An 18397-nucleotide genomic window follows, 5' to 3' on the forward strand; every position below is an offset into this window, starting at 1 on the left:
CGGAGTAACATTCGCCTCCAAGGCCGACTCCAGCCCCGAGATGTCAGTCTCCAGCTTCACCACCGCCTCGCTCCTAACCTTCTTGGCCACCACTATCTGGGAGAGGGCGTGTCCGCGTATCACAGTTTTAAAGGCTTCCCAAAGGGACAACGCAGACGACACCGACCCCTCGTTTTCACTGAAGTATTGGTCCATGGCCTTAACCAGGCTGTCACGAGTCACAGGGTCCCGCAGGTACCAGGGGTTAATGGGAGCTATCCGCCCTGCGGACCGCGACCCGGTGTCAAAGAGAAGCCACAGCGGAGAATGGTCGGAGATACCACGCGCCAGGTGTCTGACCTCTCGAATCCGACCAGTCTGCGCCGCGGGCATAAGGAAGTAGTCTAACCTGGAGAGACTCCCATGCGCCCCCGAGTGAAAGGTGAACTGACATTGGGTCGGATGCATTAGTCTCCAACTATCCACCAAGCCGAAGGTCTCCAACATCCCACCCAGCCATGACTGGGCAGCGGGGAGGGTCCTTGGTGGGTGACGATCCAGTTCACCCGAAACCACAGAATTAAAGTCCCCGCCCATGAGCAGGAGGCCGTCCGGAAGGTCAAGCAGCATTCGACCCAAGTCAGTAAAGGTGGAGTTCTGGAGGCCCGGGGGGACGTAGATTGAAACCAGGGTAAGGGGCTGCCCCTCCCACCTCCCAATCAAACACACATAGCGCCCTCTGTCATCCGAGACTATCCTCGTGATCTCCACCGGAAGGGAGGTTCGCAGGAGAATGCCCACCCCCCTGGAGCCAGTTGTGAAACCAGAATGGGCTACGAGGCGGTATCCCCCCCTGTTCATCGCATGGCAGACATTGCCGACCAAATGCGTCTCCTGGAGAAACACCACATCAGGAGTCAAACGACGCAAATATTGCAGTACAACACCCCGCTTAATACGGTCCCCCAACCCATTGACGTTCCATGACATAAGCCTCAACCCGTCTCCCCCCATCCCCTCCAATAGATCAAGAGGCCCCCAGCCCGCAGCACAGTTCCCAAATATGGACAAAAATCAATACCTCGCCCTGTAAACAAAAACACACAACAAAACAACCCCTCTTCCCCCCCAACCCCACCCCAAGTCCAACTCCCCCCACCCTGCACCCCTGCGGGCCAAAGACCCCCCCCAACTTGCAGTGTGCCTGTCGCCCCACTAACCCCATTCTACAAAAAGACCCCGGAGGAGGAAAGGGACCCGAACCCGCCCGCACCCCTCACGGGTCCTGGTAAGACACAGTATGCAAAAGAAGTAAGACCCAACTGTACAGTGCAAAACCGCAAAAGCAAGGACCAAATGTCAGTCTAAGGGGACCCGTCACCTGCGGTGCCCCCAGAGGGCCCGGGCCGGCCACCCCCGTCCGGCAGCGAGTCCAGCCAGTCACTTGCGGCCGCAGGAGAGTCAAAAAAGGCTGTCCGCTCTCCATGCTCCACTCGGAGTTTCGCCGGGTAGATCATCGAATACTTCAGGCCTAGCTCGCGGAGACGGCGCTTCACCCCCTGGAATCCCATCCGCTGTTTCTGGACCAGTTGCGTGAAGTCCGGATAAAAATTGATGGTCGAGTTCTCGTAGCGGACCGGGCCACGGGTTCGTGAAGCCTGCAGAATAGCGTCGCGGTCCCTGTAGTGGAACAGTTTAGCCACGATAGGCCTCGGGGGGGCCCCCGGCCGCGGCCGGCCGCCCGGAACTCGATGGGCCCGCTCCACGGCGAAGAATTTGCTTAGGCCAGCCGGGGACAGCTGTTGCAGGATAAGTTCCTCGACCACGAGGTCCACCGGGCGGCTGTCGGAGGACTCCGGTACACCAATGATGCGGATGTTGTTGCGTCGGGCCCGTCCCTCGAAGTCCTCAAGCCTCCGGGCCATATGGTCGTTGACCACTCTAATGTCCCCAAGCGCGGCCCGCAGATCCGACACCTCCGCACCCAGGGTGGAGGTCGGTGTATCAAGGGCCTGGACCCTCTCGTTGGTTTTGGAGAGGTCGGCCCGAATCAGGGTGACATCGATCGCGACAGTGTCGATCTTACGGGCCAGGGCCTCATATTGCGTCGCGATGGTTTCCCTGATGCCCTCGATGGCGCCCATAATGTCCTGCAGGGAAAGTTCCGCAGAGACGGTCGGGCCTCCCCCTGCAGCATCCGGGGGGAGGCCAGCAGCGCCAGGGGACCCCCTGCCCTGGGTGTAGCGGTCCATGTTGTTGCTCTGGACCGCTCCCCCGCGCAGAGAAGCCTTGGTCTTGCGCCCCTCCGGACCCCCTTTGCCCGCCATGTGAGCGCGGTCTCTCAATGGGACCTCCGATCAAGAGGTGTGCGGGCGCCAGCAAAAGGACCACAAACTGTCGGTGTAGGGGTCGGAGGCGTTAGGCCCACCAGTAGCAGATGGAAGCAAGCCTCGGGCAGGGGCCCAGGAGGCACCTCGCCACCTCGAGCACGCACGCCAGCTGGTCTCCTGAAGGCCAAAACCGAAACCGAAAGTGCTGAATCGGCAACTGGCACCGCGCTGAGGCCGCTGTTGTTCAATTGCAGCCCGGCCCCACGGGTCACCTTCACCCCGGCCACCTCCGTCGGGTGGGTCCCAAAAGTTCCGACGACGACAACTCAGGATTCCCAGGTCCGATTAGAGTTTTAAAAAGAGATATATGATCAGCTGGTCTTCATCTCCCAGATTCCATAAACCAAATCAGGATAGTCTCAGGATATATTCCGAGGAGCAGAAAGGGTCCGGGGAGCCCTGTGCTCACGCGACCATCTTGGATGCGCGCTAGGCTCCTCCCCCCGCCATCTTTTTTGTTGTTGTTTTTTTTTGTAATACAATTACTGTGGTTTTGTTCGCTTGCAGGATTTTGTTACAGATACAGTCAAACAATTTTTGTTATAGTGGTTAACTTCTTATTATGTCCATGAAAGATGGGAGTGGCAGCACCCATTGCACCCCAGTTTGTGCAACGTGTTTCTATAGCCATAGTGGGACCTCTGCTGTCTTCAGGATCTCCTGTTCCTCTTATGTGCTCCGTTTATTTCTGGTGATATGGAGCGCATCATGTCAACGTAGCTGGTTAATTGGTGAAGCTATTGTATTAACACTTAATAGAGGAAGGTGGCCTGTGTTGTGAATAGGCGTATTAGTAAAAAAAACTCTGTTGTAACTTTAAGATTTTGAGTACGGTTTGAAGTTAAAATCTAAATCCAATAAAGTTACGTGCCATACACAAACAGATGCAGGATATTTCGTATTTTATTTTCGTCATCCTACTCGCTGTCACCTTTTGTATTGTGGCACGAGAATAGCTGACATCAGCAACTATAAGCTGATAGCTAGTATCCTTGGTTGACTAGGCAGATGGCTTTTTTTTTTTTTTTTTCGGATGGGAGCCACCTGTGAAGAGCATGCAAGGTCAATGTTAACTGCTCTGTTTTTCTTCAACGTTAGCCCGTTTTCCCGTCCATTCAGGCTATTAAATGGCTTTTCAGTATACCATCTGTACTGTGCGCCCCATACCTCTGTCATTTGGGTGAGCAGAATCTGTACTTTCACTTATGCAGAGAGTGAGCAGTAATCGCCATCTTTCTCTTCCTGTAACAAGAACAGAAGAGTGGAAGCTACCCTGCTCTCAAGTAAAGAGGAGTGAAGGCTAATCTTTTCTCTAATGCAGGGCGGGGACAAGTGGAAGCCGCCCTGCTGCGATCCAAGTAGAGATAACTGGAGATGGTCACACCCATGGATGCCAACTAGAGATGGGTAGAAGTCTTATTTTCTGATGCCTTGTAAAAATGAATGGAAGCTACCTTATGGTCTGATGCCAATCATAGATAAGTAGAAGGTATCCTAATGTCTGTCCAGTAGTGATAAGGGAATCGATTCTGTTTACTAATGTATGTTGAAATGATTGCATGTTCTTACTCTGATACTATATTGAGGTAATTGGAAGCTATCCAGTTTTCTGATGCAAAGTTGTAATGACTGGATGGTATTTTGTTCTTTGATGCAATAGAGGTGAGTAGCACCCTAATTTCTCCCTGATGCAAGTAAAGATGAGGGACGCTTCTTTAATTCTCTGTCAGTAGACCTGATTGAGGTGACCTGTTCTGACGCGGTTTACAGATAAGTAGTAGCTATCCTGTTTTGTGAGGCAACTGATATTAACAGAAGTTATTCTGCTCTCTGAAACCAAGCAGAGATGAGCCTCGACCTGACCATAATATACATTTTGACAATTAGCTTGTTTTGCTATTACCTCGACCAAGCAACTTTCCCACTATATAGTCCTAGCCAATTTGACTGCCAAAGACAGGCTGTGGAAATGGCAACTTTGACAATAGTGAACATTTCAGCTGTTTTATTTTCTTCTACAGAATAATTTTCAAGTTACATTTCCCACTTAATATAACTGTTTTAGTTAACTAATGCAATAGACAGTATGCCTTCTTCAGACTTTTGCTGGGAGACTCCAAGGAACAGCTGTGTGACTTGGCATCTTACCATGTTGTAAGTTGAATATTAAAAAATAAAAATGTCCAGTGTAACCACTTAATGAGAAATCTGCTCCTACTGCTTCGCGAGGACCCAGGATCTGTTAGTTGGAATAATTCCAGGAGGTCTGGGGCTGTGGACGACCCCTGAACCGAAAATTGATCCATTAAGGAGGCTCCGGGTTCTAAAAACTTTAACAGTGCAACCATCTCTGCATCTAGGGTTGTGAGTGTGCCAGGTGGATGACATGGTTATGGTATACACAGAAGCGAATAAAGATAAATAGTTTGAAAAGCAGTTTAGCCACCTTACACTAGAATAACAATGTCTTTGTTGTTTTTATTTATCAAAAGAAGTATGTTGAAACACAGTGGGGAAACTGGTTAAATTACCTTCCAGTTCCTCTTGTAGCTCTCTTCACTTCAAAAATGGAACGAGCGAGAGGCATTTCGCTATCTTTTCTTGATCCTGCATGGCTCTTGAAAGTATTCGTAGTCATGAGATGTATCTGGTTGTACCCCGTTCATTTCAAATTCCCCATTCTTGGTGCTGATTCTTTGAGACCTTTTGAGGTCTATATATAGGGTTGGGGAAGCTTTAGCGCCTGAATATTTATCAGAAAACAGATCAAGTTGGAGGAGGTGGAATGGTCAGAGGTGTCATGCCTTGAAGATGGACCAATGGAAGCAAGGCTACAGATTTACCCATATGTAGCATGGCTGGTATGTCTTGTGTGAATTTGCTTAGGTTTAGTCCCTTTGCATATCATGTAATGTGATATCATTTAGTTTGCAGCAGTTTTGTAGGGTATCTGCTTTGATTAGATCGTACAGGAGCGTCACCATTTGTTAGAAATCCGATCATAAAGGCTATTTCTCGCTGTATTGCTTTAAGAAGTTAGCAGGCAGATCTCGCTAAAGGATCATGTAGCTTAGCTCCTGGTCTCCTCCTCCTCCAACCCTCCCGCCTTTAAAAAATGCTATTTTTCCCCAAGCTTTTAGATAGGTTTTCTTTCTCTGCCCAAGGTATTTAGAATTAAGGTGGTTTGTGTGTCTGTGCCTAGTTCATTATTGTGTTCGAATAATGCACTCTTTCCTGTTCACGGTTAATTGATGGTCACGTTGAACTCCCACCCTGAACCCCCTGTCAGCTGTCTTTAAGTAGTCTCTACTTAAATGGCCTAGTAATTTCGGTGCAGTGGTGTTATTCTCCGCCCCCTCACATTTTCAGGCCTTGGTTTGTTTGGCTAGGTTTTTGCAGTACTACCGCTTTAATGAGCTGTGTTTCCGAAGTGACTTTTGAGCAGCCAAGGTCAAGGGATGTTTGTGTGAAGTGGTGAAGACCACAAGAGCAGAAGGCTCCCGAGTATGTGGTGTCTGCGGTACCAGTGCCTAGAAATTAATGGGTGCGCCTCCTCCGGTGCCCCCACAGCCACATTTGCTTCTGTACAGACTGCAGCGAAGACGTGACAAAGCACTGGGCTTATTTATATTTTCTCAGACGTTATTAAATGCCTGTGGAACTAAAGGTCCTAGATTTCCAAAACGGTCTCCGTTTAACCCATTTCTTGCCTGATAAGTCATAGTGTCTTTGTGGATAAATGACTAGTGACTAAAAGCAATTTTAGGAACGTAGTGGGGTGGTTTGGGGAATTAAAGGTGTGCACTTTTTAATTAACCAAATGCATGTGATGAGGAAACATCGAACGTATCTGCCCAAAAATCTGTTGAAAAGTGGGCAGGTGGAGCCAACAAATAGTGTTTTGGACACAGCAGATGCTTTTGAAAGGAAACTTCATGTGTAGCATTACAAACAAGCATTGGCATAGCCAATAGGTCTCGCCTTTGGGACCTTATAAGTGTTTAGCCGTGCAACAGTTGCATAACTAAATACTTATAAGGTCCCAAAAGTGAGACCTATTGGCTATGCCATGCGGCCGTGAAAGTGATCGCGATCGGGATCACGATCAAACATCAAAGCGGCCATGCGGCTGCGAAAGTGAAAGTAATCGCGGTAAAGCGCGGCGCGCGCGCCAGCGCACATGCACTGTAGCTGTAGGCTGGCCTGGTAGCACTTTTTGGAGCCCTCTCAATAAATCTTGCCAGACCAGCGCATGCGCTGGGTCAGGCGAGACCTAAAAAGGCCCTTCTTGGGCCGTGTTTCCTTCCACGTGGAAGGAAATACTGCCCAACATGAGAATTTGGAGCCATGAAATCTAGGCTTGTTGATCCACCAACCTTTGTCGGACTTGTATATGCTAGCAGTACTGCAGCCCTCATCATGTCCGTTACAAGTGCAGTCCTGGGGTGGAATGCTCTGCAGGAGCGAATTGCGGCAGTCGGTTTAAATGGTGGCGCCACAGGTAAATGGGATCACCAGCGGAGGGGATACTGCAACGGGGTGTGCTTCTTTTAGAACAGAAGCTTTCTGACTCTATGCTTCACCTTTTCACCTGGCCTGCGCATTTTGATGACTATTTTACCACCTCATTGTGTAACATGGTATGCGGGTTTTTGGTAATGCAGGATTTCCCTTTGTTTAATACCGGCGATGTTCTCTTTAGAGTTAGTCAACCGTGCTTATCCTCAATATCTTTGTGTGTGTTTGACTAACTCTGCAAGTGAACATACTGGTTCAGTTTTCGTGTCTGTATGTTTTTACTTGAATAGAAAACAGAAAATGCATGGGATACTGTAGAACGTAGCTTGTCTTGCATTTTGTTTTAAGGGTGACATATCTCAGAGGTGTTACCATTTATTGACTTTCCATGGGTGGTTAGCGGAGTCTGGAATGGACACTTTGGAATGTAGTGACGTGTCCATATAAGCCTGTCTGTTTTCTCTCTCTCTCTCTCTCTCTCTCAACAGTGGTATATATAGAGTTACACTTATCTTTACAGTTTGTCTAGTTCGCTGCTGAGATCCCTTAAAAAAAAAAAAAAAAACTGCTGATTGCAGCTTCCAAGTTTTTGCATCTGACAAGCAGGTCATTGCGGTTGGCCTGAAATAGTGTCTAGGTCTACTGCTTCCGTAATCACTAGCGCTTGGTACATTTTGGCACTCTTTTTTTTCTTAAAACTTTAAAATTCATACCCCAGGTTATCCTAACTGGATTTTTGTTGTTTAGTTGTCATTATGTTGATTACATTTTAATCTATTTTTCTAATTCAGTTTGGTATTTTTATTGTGTGGTGGCTTGACTTTTTATTTCTGTTTTGGTACTGCATAAATACTTTGCACATTGTCCTAGATTTATTCTACTGCTTTTGTGCTCTAGCTAACAGGAAGTTAAGCTCGATGTGTTTAGTGACTTTGAGGTTCACTGTTAAAAGGCAGTGCTATTTCTTGAGGTAATTGACTGTCCACCTCCAAATAATGCTCCGCTTTCTTAAAAATATTAAGTTTTTCTGTACAGCCCTTCGTTTCTGGCGATGCTTAGTCCCATATGCTGTTTTGTTATGTTATGCGAATTTGCAAAGAGCAGTAATTACCCGTGAGGGTATCCAGGTGCTGAGTAGGGCAGGCTTGAGAGAGGATGAGGAGATCAGGTCTCTATAGTATGGAAGAACCATATCTTGAGGTTCCTTCTTAAGCCCGTAAGGGAAGGTTCTGAGGTTTTTCTGGAGGTGTTTCTATGTCTTTTCTGCGAGTTATGAGAAGGGGCATCTACCGTTTCTGGCCTTTCTGATGCGAGGGAGGTGTGCTCTTACCTGGGACTCCGATCAAAGACATCTAGTGAGTTGGTAGATGTTGAGACGGTGGTTGAGATAAGCTGGACCAGTGTTGTGGAGAGCTTCGTAGGTATGGGTAAGTAGTTTGAACTTGCATCTTTCCTGGACTGGAAGCCAGTGGAGATTAAGGTGTGGAGAGAGGTGGTTATTACATGGACTGTTCAGAATGAGTCTGGCAGCTGCGTTCTGGGTGGTTTGTAATTTGCATAAGTCATGGGCTGGGATTTCGATGTAGAGGGCGTTTCGGTAGTCAAGTCCGCTTGTGATGAGAGCGTGGGTGATCGTTAGTCTGGCGTTCAGTGGGATCCACTTGAAAATCTTGACCCGCTCGCCCTGCTGTAAATCTTGGGATTGTCGGCCATATTTGCAGTGGAGGTGAGAAAGGGAGCCAAGGGAGGCACACAACTGCTTGGCATGATCTGGACACTGCGCTTATTTGACATTGTTGTGGCACAGCAAAGAATGATTTGCTGTGCACAAGTTCTTTTCATTTTAAGACTGAATATGCCTTACTCACTTTTGAACAACCTGCCAGAATATTGCAGTGTTAAAAACGTCATTGGGACAGTACATATATTCTACTGCAACTTTAAATGAATTACGGTTCTTGTAGTGTGGCAGTACGGAGGCACATGATTTTACCATCATTTAAAACACCTGGCACTCTGTGCATGTGATTTCTTACCTTTGAAAAACGCATACCGCCGAAACGTGTCTGGGTTAATCACATTTTTCTGTTGCCTGCGCCAATTTATAATAAATGCTGTTTACTGGATCCGGAATGTGGCACATTTTCTTGTTTGGATTTGAATCACAGGAATCTGTCTCCTGTAAGCCACGGCCACCCTGCAGGATTGGGGACCCCCGACGACAGTGGTGTCTTTGGTGTGTTGAAAATCTTGTGTTGCATTTGCAGGATGTGAAAGCATGATGAAGAGACGGCATTGATCTATCTGCTCATGGAGAGGTTGATGTCCAGGATGATCTCCAGGTTCTTGGCCTGGTCTGCACTGGTGAGCCAAGTTCAGAGGGCTCACAAGAGGCGTACTAGCGGGGAGTGCTTTGTTGCCAAAGGTTAGGGCTTCGGTTTTGTCTGTGTTGAGCTGAAGGCATTTGTTTTTCATCCAAGCAGTATTGTTGCTCATGCAGTTGGCAAAGTTTGCTTTTGCGGTGCTGGTTGAGTTGGTAAGGGAGAGGATGAACTGTGCTTCGTTGGTGTAGGATACTATGTTGATGCTGTGACCTCCAACTATGTCCTCGAGGGGCGTCATGTAGAGTGCTTGGCTTAGCAATAATCCTTGAGAGACTCCGCAGATGAGTTTCTTGGTTTTTGAGGTGTAGGGGGGAAGGGGGGGAAAGAGTCTAACTTGTTGAGTTCTGTCCATGAGGAAAGAGGATATCCACTTAAAGGCTGGTTGGCAGATTCCCAAGTGCTCAAGCTTTATGATGAGTGACTTGTTGGAGACCATATCGAAACCTGTGGAGAGGTTGAATGCAGCAGTTTCTCCTCGATCGAGGATGCTTCTGATATCATCGGTGGTCGCAATGAGGGCTGTCTCTGTGCTGTAGTTGGTGTGAAATCCTGATTCAGAGCTGTCTGAGTGGATGCAGTTCTAGATGGTCTGCGAGGTGGGTATTGTTGGCTTTCTCCATGGCTTTATCCTGAAAAAGCAGGAGCCAGATGGGTTTGTAACTGCTGAGTGTTGGGGTACGTGGTTGGATTTCTTCAATATGGCGTTGACTTATGCATTTTTATTGCAAGACTGAAAGGTGGCAGTGGTTATGGAGGTATTGAAGATAGCGGTGAGTACGGGGTAGATGATGGTTCTTCCAAGGTTGTATATGGATATAGGATTTAGGATGTTTTCATCTGCATCACATCTCAATTCTTGAGTCCTGCACTTATTGCTTTGCTTGCTCTGTGCACTGCAAATGTTTGCATCCTTTACTTGTTCCTTATGAATCTTTAGTTTCTATGGGGATGGCCGTTTTTAATGTACGAGGCACTAGATCCCGTTCTCAATTTTTTCTGTCTAAGGTAGATCGATTGGTGTATTCTCACAGATTTTTTTAAACCTATGTCTGCAAACTTTAATTTGATTAGATTTTAAAAAAAAATACACTTCCATGTCGTATACAGATTTACAGTGAAAGCAAAGATAAGCCACTCACCTGTCCATCCTTTTTTTGTGACTCTGCAGAAGACCTAGTGCACTAAGGATTAGGGAATCCACCATAGAGAGTTGTGCAGTTTTATAGAATCATTCTTTTAAACACATACCTCTAGTCCTCTCCTTGGTCTCATATGATCTTTCATTCTCACCTGCCATAACACTGCCGACATCTTCACCACTCTAAAGCTGAAAATCCATCTGAACTCGACTCTTGTGCCATAGCCCTATCCCGCCAAGCAGTGGATGAGTTGATGCTGTGCAACCACCTAGACTTAAATTTTCTAAAACCAAGTTCTTAACATGGAGTGTTGACCAAATACAAACCCTCCACTCTCTCTGTTTGCCATCTGGAACTTTAACCCCTACCAACCCTGTTGACCTCAGTGCGAAATATCCTAGGCCTCCTTTTATCTAGTGCAGTTAAATCAGCTGCTGCACCTTTACATCGTCCTCTTCTCTGGCTTCCTGTGGCAAAACATATATCATTCAAGTCTCTCTGAATCATCCACTGGAGCTTCCATAGCACTCAATCGATATTTATACAACTTCACCTTCGCATCTTCTGCCAAAGAAGCACCCTCTGATTCAGGTTGATCCTCCGCCCAACCTACCTCTTCATTCAGAAGATTTACAGTTGTCCATGTGCTGTGTAACTCATTCCCAGCAAGAATCCCTGTCCGAATTCCACAAGCACAACTGGTTCTGAAGAGTATTAAAGACATGGTTGCACCCAAACACATGACCTTCGCTGAGGCAGACGTCAGACAAGAGGAAGATGGTATGAATCCGCAAGCAGGACTTCATCTACCTACACTCTTTCTGCCTCTCTTCATGTACAAGTGCAGCTTCTATCACGATGGAGTAATTCTCAAACTCATGGACAACACCTACTCTTCCTCCACAGTCGCTCTATAAATTCACACAATGCCAGCCATGCATATGATACACACTTACCGCTTATCCAGGCGTTCAGGTGAGCCTTTCGGGGCCATGGCAGAGGAATGAAGTGCTGTACAACTGTTGCAGTGCTTCCCCTTTGTTCTATAAAATGGATTTCCAAAATTAGTACAAGAAATACTATGGAACTGATGGACATGGGGCCAGAAATGTAAGAAGGGAAATAGACTTAAGAGGACTGACTGATAAAGAACTGGGGAGCACAGGTGGGAAACATAAAGCAGTTAACGCCAAATCTAATATGGCACGTGGTCCATTGATGTCTCTTTCAGTGGACGGAAAGCTTGCCGTTAGTTGTCTTAGTAATGTGTAGTTGCACTTTTGGATGGAGGGGTTTCTTGTTCACGTAAGTTAGTCTTTGATTATAACTATTTGCTGCTTGGAGATTCGTATACCACTGGTTTTAAATAGCATTAAAGTCCAGTTTTCTCATTGCCCAAATGGCCGGGGTGTCTGTGCTTTGCGCTGCACCTGCCCTGTAGAGCCTGTGCCCCTTAGCCTGTGCCCCTTATCCCTGTAACCTGCCCATTGTAACCTGGTCCTTCATAGACCTCCCAGCTAGGCCCCCGAACTCCCATGTGTTGTGTGGTGAGATACGGCACCTGCCACCGCGTCCTTATCAGGACGGTATTTGCTGTGTTCTTTCCAGAGTGGGCTTGAGGGCAGCCGATCTCGCGCGTCGACGTCACCCAAAGCTGTAGTGCCTAGACCTCTTCTATCTTCTTATCTCCCCAGCCCACTCTAACCTGTTTCTATTGCCTCCCTCGAAAAATCTACCTCTTACGACTACCAAAACCTAAATCTAACCCAAAAAAAGCTGCAGCGTCTGGCCGCTGAGATCACCAGTCCTCAACCTTGCACCCCCTCGCCCTCCACCACCTGCTGGCTCTCACGCAGGACTGCCATTTCCAGACCACCACACCCGGCCGCTTTCCCACGTAATAAATGACAAAGTCTTGTATTGCAGTTGCTCTTAAATGGTCTGTGTAAATCGATAGGTTCTCTCAATGTGTTAATTCTGTGCGATAGCATTACTTTTCATCCTTATGTTTTCCTTTTATTTGACTGTAAAAGCTAGCGTTTGCTTTTACTTGATGGTCCTCTAAGGAGGCAGGCTTGACTTCTGTGTGGAGCTCCTGTATGGTTATTGGCTGGAAGACAGTCTAACCTTCGGTGCCTGAATTCCGATCTCGCCTGTCTGGTTCTTGGAGGGATGTCATGGTTTGATATTTAGTTCTGAGGCAATACATGGCAGTCAGGTTACTATAGTGAGGGTCGCATGTTAACGGATTCTTTTGGCATCTGTTTACACATAATGGTGCACTAGCCTGATGTCTAGTTTCTAGTTATGCGACTCGCAGAGTGAAAATATGGCCTACCCGCTGGAACAACTTTTTTTGCCGAAGGTGTGCATTCCGAAAGTGGATCCTTCAATGTAACCTTTGCTGCAGCAACACTTTTCATTTTTGTTCTCTATAATCTGGAACTTGACTTTCCAGAGCTGAGCACTGTGTGTAGATGTTGAGCAGCTAAAATCTACTTTGCCCAGACATATGATGGAAGGCTTGTTGTGTTAAATGCTCACTTTGTTAATCTAGAGGACTAGCTGGTCCCCCTTCCCACCCAATGTTTAACATCAGTCTGTCTCCAATTTTATAATGATGGAAGTATGGTTCAAGTATGTTTTGCAACTCTACCTTTGAGAGGTTGATGGAAAGATGCTCAGGTACACGGAAGACTGTCATAGAGGCTCTGTTTTGCTCAACTTTTGTTACCTGTGTGAAGTTATGAGTGGAAAGCCCTCCCCAGGTTTCTTCCTCAAGATTTAAAAAAGGCTCAATCTCTGGTAACATGTATTAGAAATAGGAAAAGGCAACTTTATAACCAGTCACCTGCCCTGTTCAGGGCAATCGAATGATGCATTTTTCTAGGACTGTTGTTGACCCACACCCGTTCATACCCTCCTCAAATGAGATCACGAACAGTATGTCTTCTCCTTAAATCAGTCTCTTTCTTCCAGATGTTCAGCCTGTGTCCACACTTAGATATTGAGAAGAGTGAAAGGGACACAACCTTGGATGCTTTGATATAAAGAGTTCTGACGATCGGTAAAGTCTGCAAGCAAGGTCCAGGCCCTTCAAGGTGGTGAGTTGTATACAGGCTACGGCACAAGTCTTCAGCTGCTCCCCTCACCAAAGAGCCCCACCTTCTGCCAAGGTTTGGTGTTGATTTAGGCATAGGGTCTCCTCAGAATCACTGTAGGTTTTTAAATATTGGTGAAGCTTGGGACACTAGGGCAACCTCTGTAATATAATTTAGTCAGGATAAAAATTGGTAAATGGTTAAAACAGGAAGAAACGACTCTTATGCACAGGATTCTATAGAGAACGGGTGAAAATTCATGGACATTCGGTAGGGGGTAGGTGCCTCTGGTTGTTGCATAGTTCTGTACAGTTGGGCACAAGACTCCCTTGCAAAGGATTATTGAGTGTTTCAGTTGCTGAGCAGTTGCAGAGCGTATTTGGATGGACCCTCTACCCAGGATCCTTAGGGCATAAGGCGGTTTGAGTAATAACTTGTATTTTTATCTAATGCTTATTAGCACAATTCTGCAGTTTCATACCACTTTAAAGAGCCAGTTTTACCGTATCCGTTTAATGATTGAGTTCGATTTGTTCACAAGTGCCAGGTTACTGAAAACCATAAACTGTGTGCCTCTCTCACACTTCTTCATTCATCACGCTGCTAAGAGCTGTTTCAAAACACTACCTCGCCATTAAGCACGACATGGAAATCCTTCCCACACAGGATCAAAACAGACAACACAGTTCCACCATTTACCTTACATGGTGTAGCCAGCTACACAGGTAAACAAGTGCATCAGTTCTCGTTAACGTGGAGACCTTCCTAATGAAACTGAGATGAGTTGCTTTCTTTGATGCATGGGAGGCTGTCACATTTGAAAATCATTAACTGCGTTGTTTCTCGTGTTTCCTGAAGTTTAACCTTTTGCTCTGCTGAGTTGGTTGCATGTGTAAAAAATGTCCCGATATTTGTTCGCTTTGCTGTATATACAATGTCCGTAGGAATGACTCCTGTCCTCTTAGTTTAAGTTCCAGTTCTGCTTAAGGACGAAAATTAAGAATTTTTATTAAAGCTTAGTGTTCTATTCTTATCTGCTGGACTGACCCCTTGCCATTTCATTTAGATTTAGGGCACGGGTCATGTTGTGCAGTTATTGACCGGTAGAGGCACACAGGCTCAAATGTTCCCTTCTTTGCCTGATTCTCTCAATCATTACGTTGGCCAGACACATCAAACATTGGGTCAACATTTATTGGTGTGATGGGCCTTATTTTTGTATTTTAATTTTTTTACTGCTTAATAAGTAACTTGTACCTGTCTTTCAGTGTCTGTTGTCCTGTCTAGTGGAAAGGGTCGTGTCCTGAAACGGCCCTGCTTTGTTGGTATGGTGGTGGAGGGTGTTTGGTTATTTGATTGCGAGTTTCTCAGTCTTACACACTCAAGTGACAGGAGAAGTGGTCTTTCCTTCATTGCGTTGGGTAGGGTTGGTGGTGAAGTCACAGTGGCTTATAAGATGGGAGGGAAGGATGGTCTGTTATGCATGGATTCATTATTTTCTTTCTGTATTGCTCACTGTCTGCCTTTGTTACTGCATCATAGAGCTTTTATTAATCTATGAACAAGTTTCAAAACCTCTTAGAGGTTTTCTTTGTGGACAAAAGACTGATTCAACTTGTGAAGATGTGCAGTTCAAATCGGTATGTCCCTATGCCGGACAAATGTCTCGACTTCAGTAAGTTGTTTGTGAATGTTCTTTTTGTTTAAAGGCTGATAAGAAAGAGCTGTTCTTTATCATTTGCAACTCTTAGAATGGTGGGCATTTCTATTGCGTGCTGTAGTATGTTTGTATAAGAGTTAGTTGTAACGAGCGTTGTTGGCTGATGATTGCTTCGCTCTTGAGATGCTTATTGCCTTAGTCCATAGTGAGCTAAGGATTTCAGCACGTACTACAGTTAACCCCGGTCAGCAATGCTGGGGACCCTAATCTGGCTTGCATAGCCTAGGGGGTGATTTTGGGTGCTAAGAACAACTGGTGGTCTTGTACAGTAACTGAGAACTTTAAAGTGGCCATGACACCGTCTCATGTGTGCTGCTATGTTCTGCTTTGGCGGTAGATTCTTTACCCGCTTAAGTTATTCGGAAGGGCTCTTTTCGCCACGTGCAGGCCAGAACTGTTGCTGTGTGGACCGATGGGAAGCGCATTCCTTTTTTGGTTTGGGTTTTGACAGCACTGCTTTCAAACCGAGTGATTGCTAGGCTAGCAATATCCTGTGTGAGCTTTGGGTCTGCCCCTTGCAACTGTTGGCTTTCATCACAAAGTCCCCTTCTTTCTTTGGCTTGAGACTTTGTCAATCACGTCTTTGTTCCGTCATTTCTGTCCTACCTGTTTGTGAGTATTCTTTTACCTCCACTAGTGTTTGCTTTGAACTGCCTCAGGGACTACTTTACAAATGTAGCACTCTGTCCTTGTGCTGGCTCCCTCCCATGTGGCTTGTTCTAATGTACTTCTGCTGCATGCGTTGGCACATTAGGTCCAGACATGTTGGCTTTGTCAGTGCTTGTCTTTTTACCTTGTTCTGTGAATTTTATGACCGCCTGCGTAAAAAATGTTTTCTCCTGCTGCTTAGATGCGGCCAATTTGCCCAAGGAAGGCCTGCATTATATTTACAAATGCTTTCTTCCCCTATGGTCTGTTTTGGGGTCACAAGTTTTTTTGCAGGGCTTAAGACTTAGGAAGGAATATGCTTATGGAGTAGTGAGGCTGAACTCGTCTAGTGCTCTCTGGGTAATATGTGCCTATTTTTGTGCACATTCTGGCGTGAATATGTAGTTTGTATTTGTTTACTATGCTAATGCTCTGTCACTTTTGCACTTTATTTATTGAACTTTAAATCTAGAGTGGCTTTTAATGAATAGTATTTTTCTCTATTTGCCCCAGTTAAATTCATTCGGGCCAATCGGTTTTTATGTATATATGGTAACTTTTTTTAAGCTATTGTATTTTTAAGTGTTTTTTATATGTGTGCTTTTGTGGCTTTTAGTGGCTGAGTAAAGAATCTTTGACTGACTGACAGTGATTGTCTGTCTGAGTGTCTCCTCCACAACTCGTGTCATCTGTTTGCTTGCACCATGGATTTGAAGCATCTGGGCTCTGTTCAGACTGACCGTGTTTGCATCACCCATATTAATGAATAGCCAGGAGCTGAGCAACTTGGCACAGGTAGAGAGTTCTCACTGTACGTTTTTCTGTGTGCTAAATGTTTACTCAGCGGGGGCAATGAGACGTTAAGGTAGAAGTATATTTGTCATATTTTGTAGCAGGCGTTGTTGGGCTTGCATTCTGACAATTTGCATTTGAACTGTCTGTAGAACGTCCTACATTCCCATTCGTTTCAGTTCTAAGTATGTGCACTTGATGGGTAGGGATTTGGGGTAACTGCATTGTCTGCTCTATAGTTTTACTTTTTACCCTCCTTTTACACACAAATATAAAAACATCAAGTACATACTCAAATGTACTAATTTTAAAATTACTATTTCGTGTGGTTCTGTGGGAGGCCTTGTTCAAAATTGAGAAGTTCTTCTTACAGCTCATAAATTAATACTATATTTTTTCAGTCTGGGATTTCAAAAGGTACGCTACTTAAAAGAGAGGAGGGTTGGTTGTAGGATGTGTATCTGGCAGTTTTTTCAAGTTTAATGTAGTGTTTTGATACGCGTGTTTGGATTTTATCTTCCTCAGACTCTGCTCCAATAGACTCTAGGACCAGCATTTTAGTGTGTTTTTTTTTTCTCATAGTCCATTGCTTCTGATAATTTAGCCCATTGGTTTGTGATCAAAAAGATTAGTGTCATTACTTTTTAGGTCTCGCCTACGCGGCGCGCATGCGCTGCATAGGAAGACCTTTAGCCGTCGCTCTGCTCATTTTCAACCACACACTCGTGCTTGTGGCAGCATCCACCTTGCGGGAGCGAGCAGGGGCGCGCCACAAGCACGAGTGCAGTGCTTTAAAATGAGCAGACTGCGCACGCACCACTCCCGGGCTTGTTTCTTTGGCAACTGTCACTTAAATGCAATGCCTCTCCTGCCCGATCATGGCTATCCTCACCATAGTTGTGCAGTTTGTTCACTTGGGTTCCCAAATGCAAGAAAGGAGACATTGCCTTCTTTTCGTTGGCTTTAGTTCTTTGTTGTTTATTTATTATTATTTTCTCACTTTAAATTGCCTCCGCTGCCATTAATGGCTTTGCCACTGGGAGAATAATTAATGCCAGTCCCTTTTTCCCTGCTTCTGGACATCTATATGCTTATTTGGCGCACTGTGAGGCCGTTGTGTGGTTTACTTGACTTGCCAAATATCACTCCTATGTATTGTAAGGAGAGACGCCAGACTTCAATATGGCTTCCTTTTTGTCACAAGATCCTGCATCCGAGATATCGCGACTGCTGGTAGGCATCACTCTGCGGAGTTTGGTGGCCTTGGCCTTGTTGCTCGCGTCAGCTGAGTCTAGTGGGTGCTCCTAGCGACGTTTCTGACACTAGGCAGCGGAATAATGTAGTTGCTGCACCAGTGGGGGTGCTAATCTTCGAGTCAGTGTGCTTTGCAGGCTTGGGACCGGGGGGGGGGGGGGGGGGGGGGGGGGTTGCGTGGTCTCCCACACTGCTCCTTCAGCGCGTGCAGTGCTGGAGCTGCAAAGGATTTACCACTGGACCTGCACCCGGAACGGCTCATGTTTTGAGGCCGTCCCTTTGTGGGGTTACAGAGTAAGCCATTTCTTTGTCACGTCAAACGTCACAGCATCCGATTACCATGCATGCTATTCAACAGAGGGTTGAGCAACAAGGCCAATATTTACCAGAGTTTCTTTGGCCATGCGGTTACCAGCCCTGTTATGCAGAGAGCTCTTTAAGTCTTCAATCTCCTAAGAAATGCCTCAGGGCA

General features: G+C 46.1%; 1 protein-coding gene across 5 annotated transcripts in view; it reads left to right on the forward strand.

Annotated features, from left to right (window-relative positions):
• Window positions 1–18397, forward strand: part of ADK (adenosine kinase) — a 615496-nt gene that overhangs the window by 103902 nt on the left and 493197 nt on the right. Inside the window, exon 2 of one of the 5 annotated variants that reach the window (XM_085608733.1) lies at window positions 13390–13514. The exons of the other annotated variants lie outside the window; for them this stretch is intronic. The gene's annotated coding sequence lies outside the window, so the exon portion shown is untranslated. The remainder of the gene's footprint in view (window positions 1–13389; window positions 13515–18397) is intronic. 5 annotated transcript variants of the gene reach the window in all.

This window comes from Triturus cristatus, chromosome 1_2 (genome assembly GCF_964204655.1).
Source record: "Triturus cristatus chromosome 1_2, aTriCri1.1, whole genome shotgun sequence".
In the NCBI taxonomy this organism is placed as follows: domain Eukaryota; kingdom Metazoa; phylum Chordata; class Amphibia; order Caudata; family Salamandridae; genus Triturus; species Triturus cristatus.